A 12,692-nucleotide genomic window follows, 5' to 3' on the forward strand; every position below is an offset into this window, starting at 1 on the left:
GGAAGCAGCAGGCAAGGGGGATTAGCTCACATGGTAGAGCGCTCGCTTCGCATGCGAGAGGTAGCGGGATCGATGCCTGCATCCTCCAACATCTTTACTTGCCAGCGCTTTGAAACTCTAGCATGATGGCCTTTTTATCTTTGGCGCTCAAAGAACTGGCCTTCGATAGCTCAGCTGGTAGAGCGGAGGACTGTAGAAGCAAATTAGCAATCCTTAGGTCGCTGGTTCAATTCCGGCTCGAAGGACCTTTTTGGCTAGCATTACCATTTTGAAGCTTTTAAACGGCTCAGACACACTGACAGCCACGTCTTTACGTGTAACATACGGCGCAAACAAAAGGCAAGCCCGTCCCTGGGTGGGCTTGAACCACCAACCTTTCGGTTAACAGCCGAACGCGCTAACCGATTGCGCCACAGAGACAACCACACATTGTGCCGCTGGCCAAATCCTCAGTCAGGTCAACTATATTCTCTCAGGTGACTACCTAAACAATAATATCAAAAAAAGGAAAAGAAGAGATAAACTAGAACACAACAGCGTGACTCAAAAGAGTACCCAACTGCCCACGGAGAGTGGCTCCCTGTTAGCGGCTTAGTAACAGTCAGAGGCTTCCTCAGCTTTGCCTCACCAGCACCTTGTAAGCTACCCCAATGCAGCAGAGTGGCGCAGCGGAAGCGTGCTGGGCCCATAACCCAGAGGTCGATGGATCGAAACCATCCTCTGCTAGGAAGCTTGGTTTTTGCAGTCCCTACCACATCAACATCTTCCTGGACAGCCCAATTTGAGAAATCGCTTTGTTTCTTAAAAAATGTCCTCTTCTCTGTCAATGCAGACATACATGCCTAAATACAGAAGATCATAGAATGGTAGAGTTGGAAGGGTCATCGGGTCCAAGCACCTGCTCAGTGCAGGATTACCTAAATCATTCCAGACAGATCTTTGTCCAGCCTTTGTTTGAACACTTCCATGGAAGGAGAACTCATCACCACCCGTGGTAACCTGTACCACTCATTGATCACTCTCACTGTCAGAAAGTTTTTTCTAATATGCCATTTAGAAAAGGGCTCTTCCCTTTGCACTGCAGATCAAAACTGAATGCTAAATCAGTCGCCTTAAAAAGCTTCAAGGCAGGGCTACGATAACAAATGAAGTCCTAGGCAGGTTTTTTGCCTAAGAGCACACAACAAGCTACCACAGTGCGCTAGAAAGTACGACTCTGGTGGGACTCGAACCCACAACCTTTGAATCACTTTCACTCTAGAAGTCCAATGCGCTATCCATTGCGCCACAGAGCCACTCTTAAGCTGTCCGCATAGTCAATTTTTGGCTGTGAAAAGGCCAGTGCATCTCACTTTTGTGACATCTATACTTAAAAAAAAAAAAAAAAGCCCTCAACTTTGGAAACTCTTGAATGCTGGGAATGTGCTAAAATTGCTGATCAGAGTAGACAGGTGGAAGCAGCAGGCAAGGGGGATTAGCTCACATGGTAGAGCGCTCGCTTCGCATGCGAGAGGTAGCGGGATCGATGCCTGCATCCTCCAACATCTTTACTTGCCAGCGCTTTGAAACTCTAGCATGATGGCCTTTTTATCTTTGGCGCTCAAAGAACTGGCCTTCGATAGCTCAGCTGGTAGAGCGGAGGACTGTAGAAGCAAATTAGCAATCCTTAGGTCGCTGGTTCAATTCCGGCTCGAAGGACCTTTTTGGCTAGCATTACCATTTTGAAGCTTTTAAACGGCTCATACACACTGACAGCCACGTCTTTACGTGTAACATACGGCGCAAACAAAAGGCAAGCCCGTCCCTGGGTGGGCTTGAACCACCAACCTTTCGGTTAACAGCCGAACGCGCTAACCGATTGCGCCACAGAGACAACCACACATTGTGCCGCTGGCCAAATCCTCAGTCAGGTCAACTATATTCTCTCAGGTGACTACCTAAACAATAATATCAAAAAAAGGAAAAGAAGAGATAAACTAGAACACAACAGCGTGACTCAAAAGAGTACCCAACTGCCCACGGAGAGTGGCTCCCTGTTAGCGGCTTAGTAACAGTCAGAGGCTTCCTCAGCTTTGCCTCACCAGCACCTTGTAAGCTACCCCAATGCAGCAGAGTGGCGCAGCGGAAGCGTGCTGGGCCCATAACCCAGAGGTCGATGGATCGAAACCATCCTCTGCTAGGAAGCTTGGTTTTTGCAGTCCCTACCACATCAACATCTTCCTGGACAGCCCAATTTGAGAAATCGCTTTGTTTCTTAAAAAATGTCCTCTTCTCTGTCAATGCAGACATACATGCCTAAATACAGAAGATCATAGAATGGTAGAGTTGGAAGGGTCATCGGGTCCAAGCACCTGCTCAGTGCAGGATTACCTAAATCATTCCAGACAGATCTTTGTCCAGCCTTTGTTTGAACACTTCCATGGAAGGAGAACTCATCACCACCCGTGGTAACCTGTACCACTCATTGATCACTCTCACTGTCAGAAAGTTTTTTCTAATATGCCATTTAGAAAAGGGCTCTTCCCTTTGCACTGCAGATCAAAACTGAATGCTAAATCAGTCGCCTTAAAAAGCTTCAAGGCTAAAATACTCTGCTAAAATTGCTGATCAGAGTAGACAGGTGGAAGCAGCAGGCAAGGGGGATTAGCTCACATGGTAGAGCGCTCGCTTCGCATGCGAGAGGCAAGCCCGTCCCTGGGTGGGCTTGAACCACCAACCTTTCGGTTAACAGCCGAACGCGCTAACCGATTGCGCCACAGAGACAACCACACATTGTGCCGCTGGCCAAATCCTCAGTCAGGTCAACTATATTCTCTCAGGTGACTACCTAAACAATAATATCAAAAAAAGGAAAAGAAGAGATAAACTAGAACACAACAGCGTGACTCAAAAGAGTACCCAACTGCCCACGGAGAGTGGCTCCCTGTTAGCGGCTTAGTAACAGTCAGAGGCTTCCTCAGCTTTGCCTCACCAGCACCTTGTAAGCTATCCCAATGCAGCAGAGTGGCGCAGCGGAAGCGTGCTGGGCCCATAACCCAGAGGTCGATGGATCGAAACCATCCTCTGCTAGGAAGCTTGGTTTTTGCAGTCCCTACCACATCAACATCTTCCTGGACAGCCCAATTTGAGAAATCGCTTTGTTTCTTAAAAAATGTCCTCTTCTCTGTCAATGCAGACATACATGCCTAAATACAGAAGATCATAGAATGGTAGAGTTGGAAGGGTCATCGGGTCCAAGCACCTGCTCAGTGCAGGATTACCTAAATCATTCCAGACAGATCTTTGTCCAGCCTTTGTTTGAACACTTCCATGGAAGGAGAACTCATCACCACCCGTGGTAACCTGTACCACTCATTGATCACTCTCACCGTCAGAAAGTTTTTTCTAATATGCCATTTAGAAAAGGGCTCTTCCCTTTGCACTGCAGATCAAAACTGAATGCTAAATCAGTCGCCTTAAAAAGCTTCAAGGCAGGGCTACGATAACAAATGAAGTCCTAGGCAGGTTTTTTGCCTAAGAGCACACAACAAGCTACCACAGTGCGCTAGAAAGTACGACGCTGGTGGGACTCGAACCCACAACCTTTGAATCACTTTCACTCTAGAAGTCCAATGCGCTATCCATTGCGCCACAGAGCCACTCTTAAGCTGTCCGCATAGTCAATTTTTGGCTGTGAAAAGGCCAGTGCATCTCACTTTTGTGACATCTATACTTAAAAAAAAAAAAAAAAAAAAAAAAAAAGCCCTCAACTTTGGAAACTCTTGAATGCTGGGAATGTGCTAAAATTGCTGATCAGAGTAGACAGGTGGAAGCAGCAGGCAAGGGGGATTAGCTCACATGGTAGAGCGCTTGCTTCGCATGCGAGAGGTAGCGGGATCGATGCCTGCATCCTCCAACATCTTTACTTGCCAGCGCTTTGAAACTCTAGCATGATGGCCTTTTTATCTTTGGCACTCAAAGAACTGGCCTTCGATAGCTCAGCTGGTAGAGCGGAGGACTGTAGAAGCAAATTAGCAATCCTTAGGTCGCTGGTTCAATTCCGGCTCGAAGGACCTTTTTGGCTAGCATTACCATTTTGAAGCTTTTAAACGGCTCAGACACACTGACAGCCACGTCTTTACGTGTAACATACGGCGCAAACAAAAGGCAAGCCCGTCCCTGGGTGGGCTTGAACCACCAACCTTTCGGTTAACAGCCGAACGCGCTAACCGATTGCGCCACAGAGACAACCACACATTGTGCCGCTGGCCAAATCCTCAGTCAGGTCAACTATATTCTCTCAGGTGACTACCTAAACAATAATATCAAAAAAAGGAAAAGAAGAGATAAACTAGAACACAACAGCGTGACTCAAAAGAGTACCCAACTGCCCACGGAGAGTGGCTCCCTGTTAGCGGCTTAGTAACAGTCAGAGGCTTCCTCAGCTTTGCCTCACCAGCACCTTGTAAGCTATCCCAATGCAGCAGAGTGGCGCAGCGGAAGCGTGCTGGGCCCATAACCCAGAGGTCGATGGATCGAAACCATCCTCTGCTAGGAAGCTTGGTTTTTGCAGTCCCTACCACATCAACATCTTCCTGGACAGCCCAATTTGAGAAATCGCTTTGTTTCTTAAAAAATGTCCTCTTCTCTGTCAATGCAGACATACATGCCTAAATACAGAAGATCATAGAATGGTAGAGTTGGAAGGGTCATCGGGTCCAAGCACCTGCTCAGTGCAGGATTACCTAAATCATTCCAGACAGATCTTTGTCCAGGCTTTGTTTGAACACTTCCATGGAAGGAGAACTCATCACCACCCGTGGTAACCTGTACCACTCATTGATCACTCTCACCGTCAGAAAGTTTTTTCTAATATGCCATTTAGAAAAGGGCTCTTCCCTTTGCACTGCAGATCAAAACTGAATGCTAAATCAGTCGCCTTAAAAAGCTTCAAGGCAGGGCTACGATAACAAATGAAGTCCTAGGCAGGTTTTTTGCCTAAGAGCACACAACAAGCTACCACAGTGCGCTAGAAAGTACGACTCTGGTGGGACTCGAACCCACAACCTTTGAATCACTTTCACTCTAGAAGTCCAATGCGCTATCCATTGCGCCACAGAGCCACTCTTAAGCCTTCCGCATAGTCAATTTTTGGCTGTGAAAAGGCCAGTGCATCTCACTTTTGTGACATCTATACTTAAAAAAAAAAAAAAAAGCCCTCAACTTTGGAAACTCTTGAATGCTGGGAATGTGCTAAAATTGCTGATCAGAGTAGACAGGTGGAAGCAGCAGGCAAGGGGGATTAGCTCACATGGTAGAGCGCTCGCTTCGCATGCGAGAGGTAGCGGGATCGATGCCTGCATCCTCCAACATCTTTACTTGCCAGCGCTTTGAAACTCTAGCATGATGGCCTTTTTATCTTTGGCGCTCAAAGAACTGGCCTTCGATAGCTCAGCTGGTAGAGCGGAGGACTGTAGAAGCAAATTAGCAATCCTTAGGTCGCTGGTTCAATTCCGGCTCGAAGGACCTTTTTGGCTAGCATTACCATTTTGAAGCTTTTAAACGGCTCAGACACACTGACAGCCACGTCTTTACGTGTAACATACGGCGCAAACAAAAGGCAAGCCCGTCCCTGGGTGGGCTTGAACCACCAACCTTTCGGTTAACAGCCGAACGCGCTAACCGATTGCGCCACAGAGACAACCACACATTGTGCCGCTGGCCAAATCCTCAGTCAGGTCAACTATATTCTCTCAGGTGACTACCTAAACAATAATATCAAAAAAAGGAAAAGAAGAGATAAACTAGAACACAACAGCGTGACTCAAAAGAGTACCCAACTGCCCACGGAGAGTGGCTCCCTGTTAGCGGCTTAGTAACAGTCAGAGGCTTCCTCAGCTTTGCCTCACCAGCACCTTGTAAGCTATCCCAATGCAGCAGAGTGGCGCAGCGGAAGCGTGCTGGGCCCATAACCCAGAGGTCGATGGATCGAAACCATCCTCTGCTAGGAAGCTTGGTTTTTGCAGTCCCTACCACATCAACATCTTCCTGGACAGCCCAATTTGAGAAATCGCTTTGTTTCTTAAAAAATGTCCTCTTCTCTGTCAATGCAGACATACATGCCTAAATACAGAAGATCATAGAATGGTAGAGTTGGAAGGGTCATCGGGTCCAAGCACCTGCTCAGTGCAGGATTACCTAAATCATTCCAGACAGATCTTTGTCCAGGCTTTGTTTGAACACTTCCATGGAAGGAGAACTCATCACCACCCGTGGTAACCTGTACCACTCATTGATCACTCTCACCGTCAGAAAGTTTTTTCTAATATGCCATTTAGAAAAGGGCTCTTCCCTTTGCACTGCAGATCAAAACTGAATGCTAAATCAGTCGCCTTAAAAAGCTTCAAGGCAGGGCTACGATAACAAATGAAGTCCTAGGCAGGTTTTTTGCCTAAGAGCACACAACAAGCTACCACAGTGCGCTAGAAAGTACGACTCTGGTGGGACTCGAACCCACAACCTTTGAATCACTTTCACTCTAGAAGTCCAATGCGCTATCCATTGCGCCACAGAGCCACTCTTAAGCCTTCCGCATAGTCAATTTTTGGCTGTGAAAAGGCCAGTGCATCTCACTTTTGTGACATCTATACTTAAAAAAAAAAAAAAAAGCCCTCAACTTTGGAAACTCTTGAATGCTGGGAATGTGCTAAAATTGCTGATCAGAGTAGACAGGTGGAAGCAGCAGGCAAGGGGGATTAGCTCACATGGTAGAGCGCTCGCTTCGCATGCGAGAGGTAGCGGGATCGATGCCTGCATCCTCCAACATCTTTACTTGCCAGCGCTTTGAAACTCTAGCATGATGGCCTTTTTATCTTTGGCGCTCAAAGAACTGGCCTTCGATAGCTCAGCTGGTAGAGCGGAGGACTGTAGAAGCAAATTAGCAATCCTTAGGTCGCTGGTTCAATTCCGGCTCGAAGGACCTTTTTGGCTAGCATTACCATTTTGAAGCTTTTAAACGGCTCAGACACACTGACAGCCACGTCTTTACGTGTAACATACGGCGCAAACAAAAGGCAAGCCCGTCCCTGGGTGGGCTTGAACCACCAACCTTTCGGTTAACAGCCGAACGCGCTAACCGATTGCGCCACAGAGACAACCACACATTGTGCCGCTGGCCAAATCCTCAGTCAGGTCAACTATATTCTCTCAGGTGACTACCTAAACAATAATATCAAAAAAAGGAAAAGAAGAGATAAACTAGAACACAACAGCGTGACTCAAAAGAGTACCCAACTGCCCACGGAGAGTGGCTCCCTGTTAGCGGCTTAGTAACAGTCAGAGGCTTCCTCAGCTTTGCCTCACCAGCACCTTGTAAGCTATCCCAATGCAGCAGAGTGGCGCAGCGGAAGCGTGCTGGGCCCATAACCCAGAGGTCGATGGATCGAAACCATCCTCTGCTAGGAAGCTTGGTTTTTGCAGTCCCTACCACATCAACATCTTCCTGGACAGCCCAATTTGAGAAATCGCTTTGTTTCTTAAAAAATGTCCTCTTCTCTGTCAATGCAGACATACATGCCTAAATACAGAAGATCATAGAATGGTAGAGTTGGAAGGGTCATCGGGTCCAAGCACCTGCTCAGTGCAGGATTACCTAAATCATTCCAGACAGATCTTTGTCCAGGCTTTGTTTGAACACTTCCATGGAAGGAGAACTCATCACCACCCGTGGTAACCTGTACCACTCATTGATCACTCTCACCGTCAGAAAGTTTTTTCTAATATGCCATTTAGAAAAGGGCTCTTCCCTTTGCACTGCAGATCAAAACTGAATGCTAAATCAGTCGCCTTAAAAAGCTTCAAGGCAGGGCTACGATAACAAATGAAGTCCTAGGCAGGTTTTTTGCCTAAGAGCACACAACAAGCTACCACAGTGCGCTAGAAAATACGACTCTGGTGGGACTCGAACCCACAACCTTTGAATCACTTTCACTCTAGAAGTCCAATGCGCTATCCATTGCGCCACAGAGCCACTCTTAAGCCTTCCGCATAGTCAATTTTTGGCTGTGAAAAGGCCAGTGCATCTCACTTTTGTGACATCCATACTTAAAAAAAAAAAAAAAAGCCCTCAACTTTGGAAACTCTTGAATGCTGGGAATGTGCTAAAATTGCTGATCAGAGTAGACAGGTGGAAGCAGCAGGCAAGGGGGATTAGCTCACATGGTAGAGCGCTCGCTTCGCATGCGAGAGGTAGCGGGATCGATGCCTGCATCCTCCAACATCTTTACTTGCCAGCGCTTTGAAACTCTAGCATGATGGCCTTTTTATCTTTGGCGCTCAAAGAACTGGCCTTCGATAGCTCAGCTGGTAGAGCGGAGGACTGTAGAAGCAAATTAGCAATCCTTAGGTCGCTGGTTCAATTCCGGCTCGAAGGACCTTTTTGGCTAGCATTACCATTTTGAAGCTTTTAAACGGCTCAGACACACTGACAGCCACGTCTTTACGTGTAACATACGGCGCAAACAAAAGGCAAGCCCCTCCCTGGGTGGGCTTGAACCACCAACCTTTCGGTTAACAGCCGAACGCGCTAACCGATTGCGCCACAGAGACAACCACACATTGTGCCGCTGGCCAAATCCTCAGTCAGGTCAACTATATTCTCTCAGGTGACTACCTAAACAATAATATCAAAAAAAGGAAAAGAAGAGATAAACTAGAACACAACAGCGTGACTCAAAAGAGTACCCAACTGCCCACGGAGAGTGGCTCCCTGTTAGCGGCTTAGTAACAGTCAGAGGCTTCCTCAGCTTTGCCTCACCAGCACCTTGTAAGCTATCCCAATGCAGCAGAGTGGCGCAGCGGAAGCGTGCTGGGCCCATAACCCAGAGGTCGATGGATCGAAACCATCCTCTGCTAGGAAGCTTGGTTTTTGCAGTCCCTACCACATCAACATCTTCCTGGACAGCCCAATTTGAGAAATCGCTTTGTTTCTTAAAAAATGTCCTCTTCTCTGTCAATGCAGACATACATGCCTAAATACAGAAGATCATAGAATGGTAGAGTTGGAAGGGTCATCGGGTCCAAGCACCTGCTCAGTGCAGGATTACCTAAATCATTCCAGACAGATCTTTGTCCAGGCTTTGTTTGAACACTTCCATGGAAGGAGAACTCATCACCACCCGTGGTAACCTGTACCACTCATTGATCACTCTCACCGTCAGAAAGTTTTTTCTAATATGCCATTTAGAAAAGGGCTCTTCCCTTTGCACTGCAGATCAAAACTGAATGCTAAATCAGTCGCCTTAAAAAGCTTCAAGGCAGGGCTACGATAACAAATGAAGTCCTAGGCAGGTTTTTTGCCTAAGAGCACACAACAAGCTACCACAGTGCGCTAGAAAGTACGACTCTGGTGGGACTCGAACCCACAACCTTTGAATCACTTTCACTCTAGAAGTCCAATGCGCTATCCATTGCGCCACAGAGCCACTCTTAAGCCTTCCGCATAGTCAATTTTTGGCTGTGAAAAGGCCAGTGCATCTCACTTTTGTGACATCTATACTTAAAAAAAAAAAAAAAAGCCCTCAACTTTGGAAACTCTTGAATGCTGGGAATGTGCTAAAATTGCTGATCAGAGTAGACAGGTGGAAGCAGCAGGCAAGGGGGATTAGCTCACATGGTAGAGCGCTCGCTTCGCATGCGAGAGGTAGCGGGATCGATGCCTGCATCCTCCAACATCTTTACTTGCCAGCGCTTTGAAACTCTAGCATGATGGCCTTTTTATCTTTGGCGCTCAAAGAACTGGCCTTCGATAGCTCAGCTGGTAGAGCGGAGGACTGTAGAAGCAAATTAGCAATCCTTAGGTCGCTGGTTCAATTCCGGCTCGAAGGACCTTTTTGGCTAGCATTACCATTTTGAAGCTTTTAAACGGCTCAGACACACTGACAGCCACGTCTTTACGTGTAACATACGGCGCAAACAAAAGGCAAGCCCGTCCCTGGGTGGGCTTGAACCACCAACCTTTCGGTTAACAGCCGAACGCGCTAACCGATTGCGCCACAGAGACAACCACACATTGTGCCGCTGGCCAAATCCTCAGTCAGGTCAACTATATTCTCTCAGGTGACTACCTAAACAATAATATCAAAAAAAGGAAAAGAAGAGATAAACTAGAACACAACAGCGTGACTCAAAAGAGTACCCAACTGCCCACGGAGAGTGGCTCCCTGTTAGCGGCTTAGTAACAGTCAGAGGCTTCCTCAGCTTTGCCTCACCAGCACCTTGTAAGCTATCCCAATGCAGCAGAGTGGCGCAGCGGAAGCGTGCTGGGCCCATAACCCAGAGGTCGATGGATCGAAACCATCCTCTGCTAGGAAGCTTGGTTTTTGCAGTCCCTACCACATCAACATCTTCCTGGACAGCCCAATTTGAGAAATCGCTTTGTTTCTTAAAAAATGTCCTCTTCTCTGTCAATGCAGACATACATGCCTAAATACAGAAGATCATAGAATGGTAGAGTTGGAAGGGTCATCGGGTCCAAGCACCTGCTCAGTGCAGGATTACCTAAATCATTCCAGACAGATCTTTGTCCAGGCTTTGTTTGAACACTTCCATGGAAGGAGAACTCATCACCACCCGTGGTAACCTGTACCACTCATTGATCACTCTCACCGTCAGAAAGTTTTTTCTAATATGCCATTTAGAAAAGGGCTCTTCCCTTTGCACTGCAGATCAAAACTGAATGCTAAATCAGTCGCCTTAAAAAGCTTCAAGGCAGGGCTACGATAACAAATGAAGTCCTAGGCAGGTTTTTTGCCTAAGAGCACACAACAAGCTACCACAGTGCGCTAGAAAGTACGACTCTGGTGGGACTCGAACCCACAACCTTTGAATCACTTTTACTCTAGAAGTCCAATGCGCTATCCATTGCGCCACAGAGCCACTCTTAAGCCTTCCGCATAGTCAATTTTTGGCTGTGAAAAGGCCAGTGCATCTCACTTTTGTGACATCTATACTTAAAAAAAAAAAAAAAAGCCCTCAACTTTGGAAACTCTTGAATGCTGGGAATGTGCTAAAATTGCTGATCAGAGTAGACAGGTGGAAGCAGCAGGCAAGGGGGATTAGCTCACATGGTAGAGCGCTCGCTTCGCATGCGAGAGGTAGCGGGATCGATGCCTGCATCCTCCAACATCTTTACTTGCCAGCGCTTTGAAACTCTAGCATGATGGCCTTTTTATCTTTGGCGCTCAAAGAACTGGCCTTCGATAGCTCAGCTGGTAGAGCGGAGGACTGTAGAAGCAAATTAGCAATCCTTAGGTCGCTGGTTCAATTCCGGCTCGAAGGACCTTTTTGGCTAGCATTACCATTTTGAAGCTTTTAAACGGCTCAGACACACTGACAGCCACGTCTTTACGTGTAACATACGGCGCAAACAAAAGGCAAGCCCGTCCCTGGGTGGGCTTGAACCACCAACCTTTCGGTTAACAGCCGAACGCGCTAACCGATTGCGCCACAGAGACAACCACACATTGTGCCGCTGGCCAAATCCTCAGTCAGGTCAACTATATTCTCTCAGGTGACTACCTAAACAATAATATCAAAAAAAGGAAAAGAAGAGATAAACTAGAACACAACAGCGTGACTCAAAAGAGTACCCAACTGCCCACGGAGAGTGGCTCCCTGTTAGCGGCTTAGTAACAGTCAGAGGCTTCCTCAGCTTTGCCTCACCAGCACCTTGTAAGCTATCCCAATGCAGCAGAGTGGCGCAGCGGAAGCGTGCTGGGCCCATAACCCAGAGGTCGATGGATCGAAACCATCCTCTGCTAGGAAGCTTGGTTTTTGCAGTCCCTACCACATCAACATCTTCCTGGACAGCCCAATTTGAGAAATCGCTTTGTTTCTTAAAAAATGTCCTCTTCTCTGTCAATGCAGACATACATGCCTAAATACAGAAGATCATAGAATGGTAGAGTTGGAAGGGTCATCGGGTCCAAGCACCTGCTCAGTGCAGGATTACCTAAATCATTCCAGACAGATCTTTGTCCAGGCTTTGTTTGAACACTTCCATGGAAGGAGAACTCATCACCACCCGTGGTAACCTGTACCACTCATTGATCACTCTCACCGTCAGAAAGTTTTTTCTAATATGCCATTTAGAAAAGGGCTCTTCCCTTTGCACTGCAGATCAAAACTGAATGCTAAATCAGTCGCCTTAAAAAGCTTCAAGGCAGGGCTACGATAACAAATGAAGTCCTAGGCAGGTTTTTTGCCTAAGAGCACACAACAAGCTACCACAGTGCGCTAGAAAGTACGACTCTGGTGGGACTCGAACCCACAACCTTTGAATCACTTTCACTCTAGAAGTCCAATGCGCTATCCATTGCGCCACAGAGCCACTCTTAAGCCTTCCGCATAGTCAATTTTTGGCTGTGAAAAGGCCAGTGCATCTCACTTTTGTGACATCTATACTTAAAAAAAAAAAAAAAAGCCCTCAACTTTGGAAACTCTTGAATGCTGGGAATGTGCTAAAATTGCTGATCAGAGTAGACAGGTGGAAGCAGCAGGCAAGGGGGATTAGCTCACATGGTAGAGCGCTCGCTTCGCATGCGAGAGGTAGCGGGATCGATGCCTGCATCCTCCAACATCTTTACTTGCCAGCGCTTTGAAACTCTAGCATGATGGCCTTTTTATCTTTGGCGCTCAAAGAACTGGCCTTCGAT

The 12,692-nt window shown here is 47.1% G+C and overlaps 15 non-coding genes across 15 annotated transcripts; all 15 read right to left on the reverse strand.

The window, feature by feature from the left end:
* Positions 1-346: 346 nt before the first annotated feature.
* Positions 347-420, reverse strand: TRNAN-GUU (transfer RNA asparagine (anticodon GUU)). Its single transcript has one exon. It is a non-coding gene; the product is annotated as a tRNA-Asn (tRNA).
* A 791-nt stretch (positions 421-1,211) lies between these two features.
* On the reverse strand, positions 1,212-1,295 carry TRNAR-UCU (transfer RNA arginine (anticodon UCU)). The gene is given in 2 exon segments: positions 1,212-1,247; positions 1,259-1,295. It is a non-coding gene; the product is annotated as a tRNA-Arg (tRNA).
* A 504-nt stretch (positions 1,296-1,799) lies between these two features.
* TRNAN-GUU (transfer RNA asparagine (anticodon GUU)) lies at positions 1,800-1,873 on the reverse strand. The gene has a single exon. It is a non-coding gene; the product is annotated as a tRNA-Asn (tRNA).
* Positions 1,874-2,689: 816 nt separating this feature from the next.
* TRNAN-GUU (transfer RNA asparagine (anticodon GUU)) lies at positions 2,690-2,763 on the reverse strand. Its single transcript has one exon. It is a non-coding gene; the product is annotated as a tRNA-Asn (tRNA).
* Positions 2,764-4,153: 1,390 nt separating this feature from the next.
* TRNAN-GUU (transfer RNA asparagine (anticodon GUU)) lies at positions 4,154-4,227 on the reverse strand. Its single transcript has one exon. It is a non-coding gene; the product is annotated as a tRNA-Asn (tRNA).
* Positions 4,228-5,018: 791 nt separating this feature from the next.
* On the reverse strand, positions 5,019-5,102 carry TRNAR-UCU (transfer RNA arginine (anticodon UCU)). The gene is given in 2 exon segments: positions 5,019-5,054; positions 5,066-5,102. It is a non-coding gene; the product is annotated as a tRNA-Arg (tRNA).
* Positions 5,103-5,606: 504 nt separating this feature from the next.
* TRNAN-GUU (transfer RNA asparagine (anticodon GUU)) lies at positions 5,607-5,680 on the reverse strand. The gene has a single exon. It is a non-coding gene; the product is annotated as a tRNA-Asn (tRNA).
* Positions 5,681-6,471: 791 nt separating this feature from the next.
* TRNAR-UCU (transfer RNA arginine (anticodon UCU)) lies at positions 6,472-6,555 on the reverse strand. Its single transcript is given in 2 exon segments — positions 6,472-6,507; positions 6,519-6,555. It is a non-coding gene; the product is annotated as a tRNA-Arg (tRNA).
* A 504-nt stretch (positions 6,556-7,059) lies between these two features.
* Positions 7,060-7,133, reverse strand: TRNAN-GUU (transfer RNA asparagine (anticodon GUU)). The gene has a single exon. It is a non-coding gene; the product is annotated as a tRNA-Asn (tRNA).
* A 791-nt stretch (positions 7,134-7,924) lies between these two features.
* TRNAR-UCU (transfer RNA arginine (anticodon UCU)) lies at positions 7,925-8,008 on the reverse strand. The gene is given in 2 exon segments: positions 7,925-7,960; positions 7,972-8,008. It is a non-coding gene; the product is annotated as a tRNA-Arg (tRNA).
* Positions 8,009-9,377: 1,369 nt separating this feature from the next.
* On the reverse strand, positions 9,378-9,461 carry TRNAR-UCU (transfer RNA arginine (anticodon UCU)). The gene is given in 2 exon segments: positions 9,378-9,413; positions 9,425-9,461. It is a non-coding gene; the product is annotated as a tRNA-Arg (tRNA).
* Positions 9,462-9,965: 504 nt separating this feature from the next.
* Positions 9,966-10,039, reverse strand: TRNAN-GUU (transfer RNA asparagine (anticodon GUU)). The gene has a single exon. It is a non-coding gene; the product is annotated as a tRNA-Asn (tRNA).
* Positions 10,040-10,830: 791 nt separating this feature from the next.
* On the reverse strand, positions 10,831-10,914 carry TRNAR-UCU (transfer RNA arginine (anticodon UCU)). Its single transcript is given in 2 exon segments — positions 10,831-10,866; positions 10,878-10,914. It is a non-coding gene; the product is annotated as a tRNA-Arg (tRNA).
* A 504-nt stretch (positions 10,915-11,418) lies between these two features.
* On the reverse strand, positions 11,419-11,492 carry TRNAN-GUU (transfer RNA asparagine (anticodon GUU)). The gene has a single exon. It is a non-coding gene; the product is annotated as a tRNA-Asn (tRNA).
* Positions 11,493-12,283: 791 nt separating this feature from the next.
* On the reverse strand, positions 12,284-12,367 carry TRNAR-UCU (transfer RNA arginine (anticodon UCU)). Its single transcript is given in 2 exon segments — positions 12,284-12,319; positions 12,331-12,367. It is a non-coding gene; the product is annotated as a tRNA-Arg (tRNA).
* Positions 12,368-12,692: the final 325 nt, after the last annotated feature.

This window comes from Eleutherodactylus coqui, chromosome 1 (assembly GCF_035609145.1).
Source record: "Eleutherodactylus coqui strain aEleCoq1 chromosome 1, aEleCoq1.hap1, whole genome shotgun sequence".
Lineage (NCBI taxonomy): Eukaryota > Metazoa > Chordata > Amphibia > Anura > Eleutherodactylidae > Eleutherodactylus > Eleutherodactylus coqui.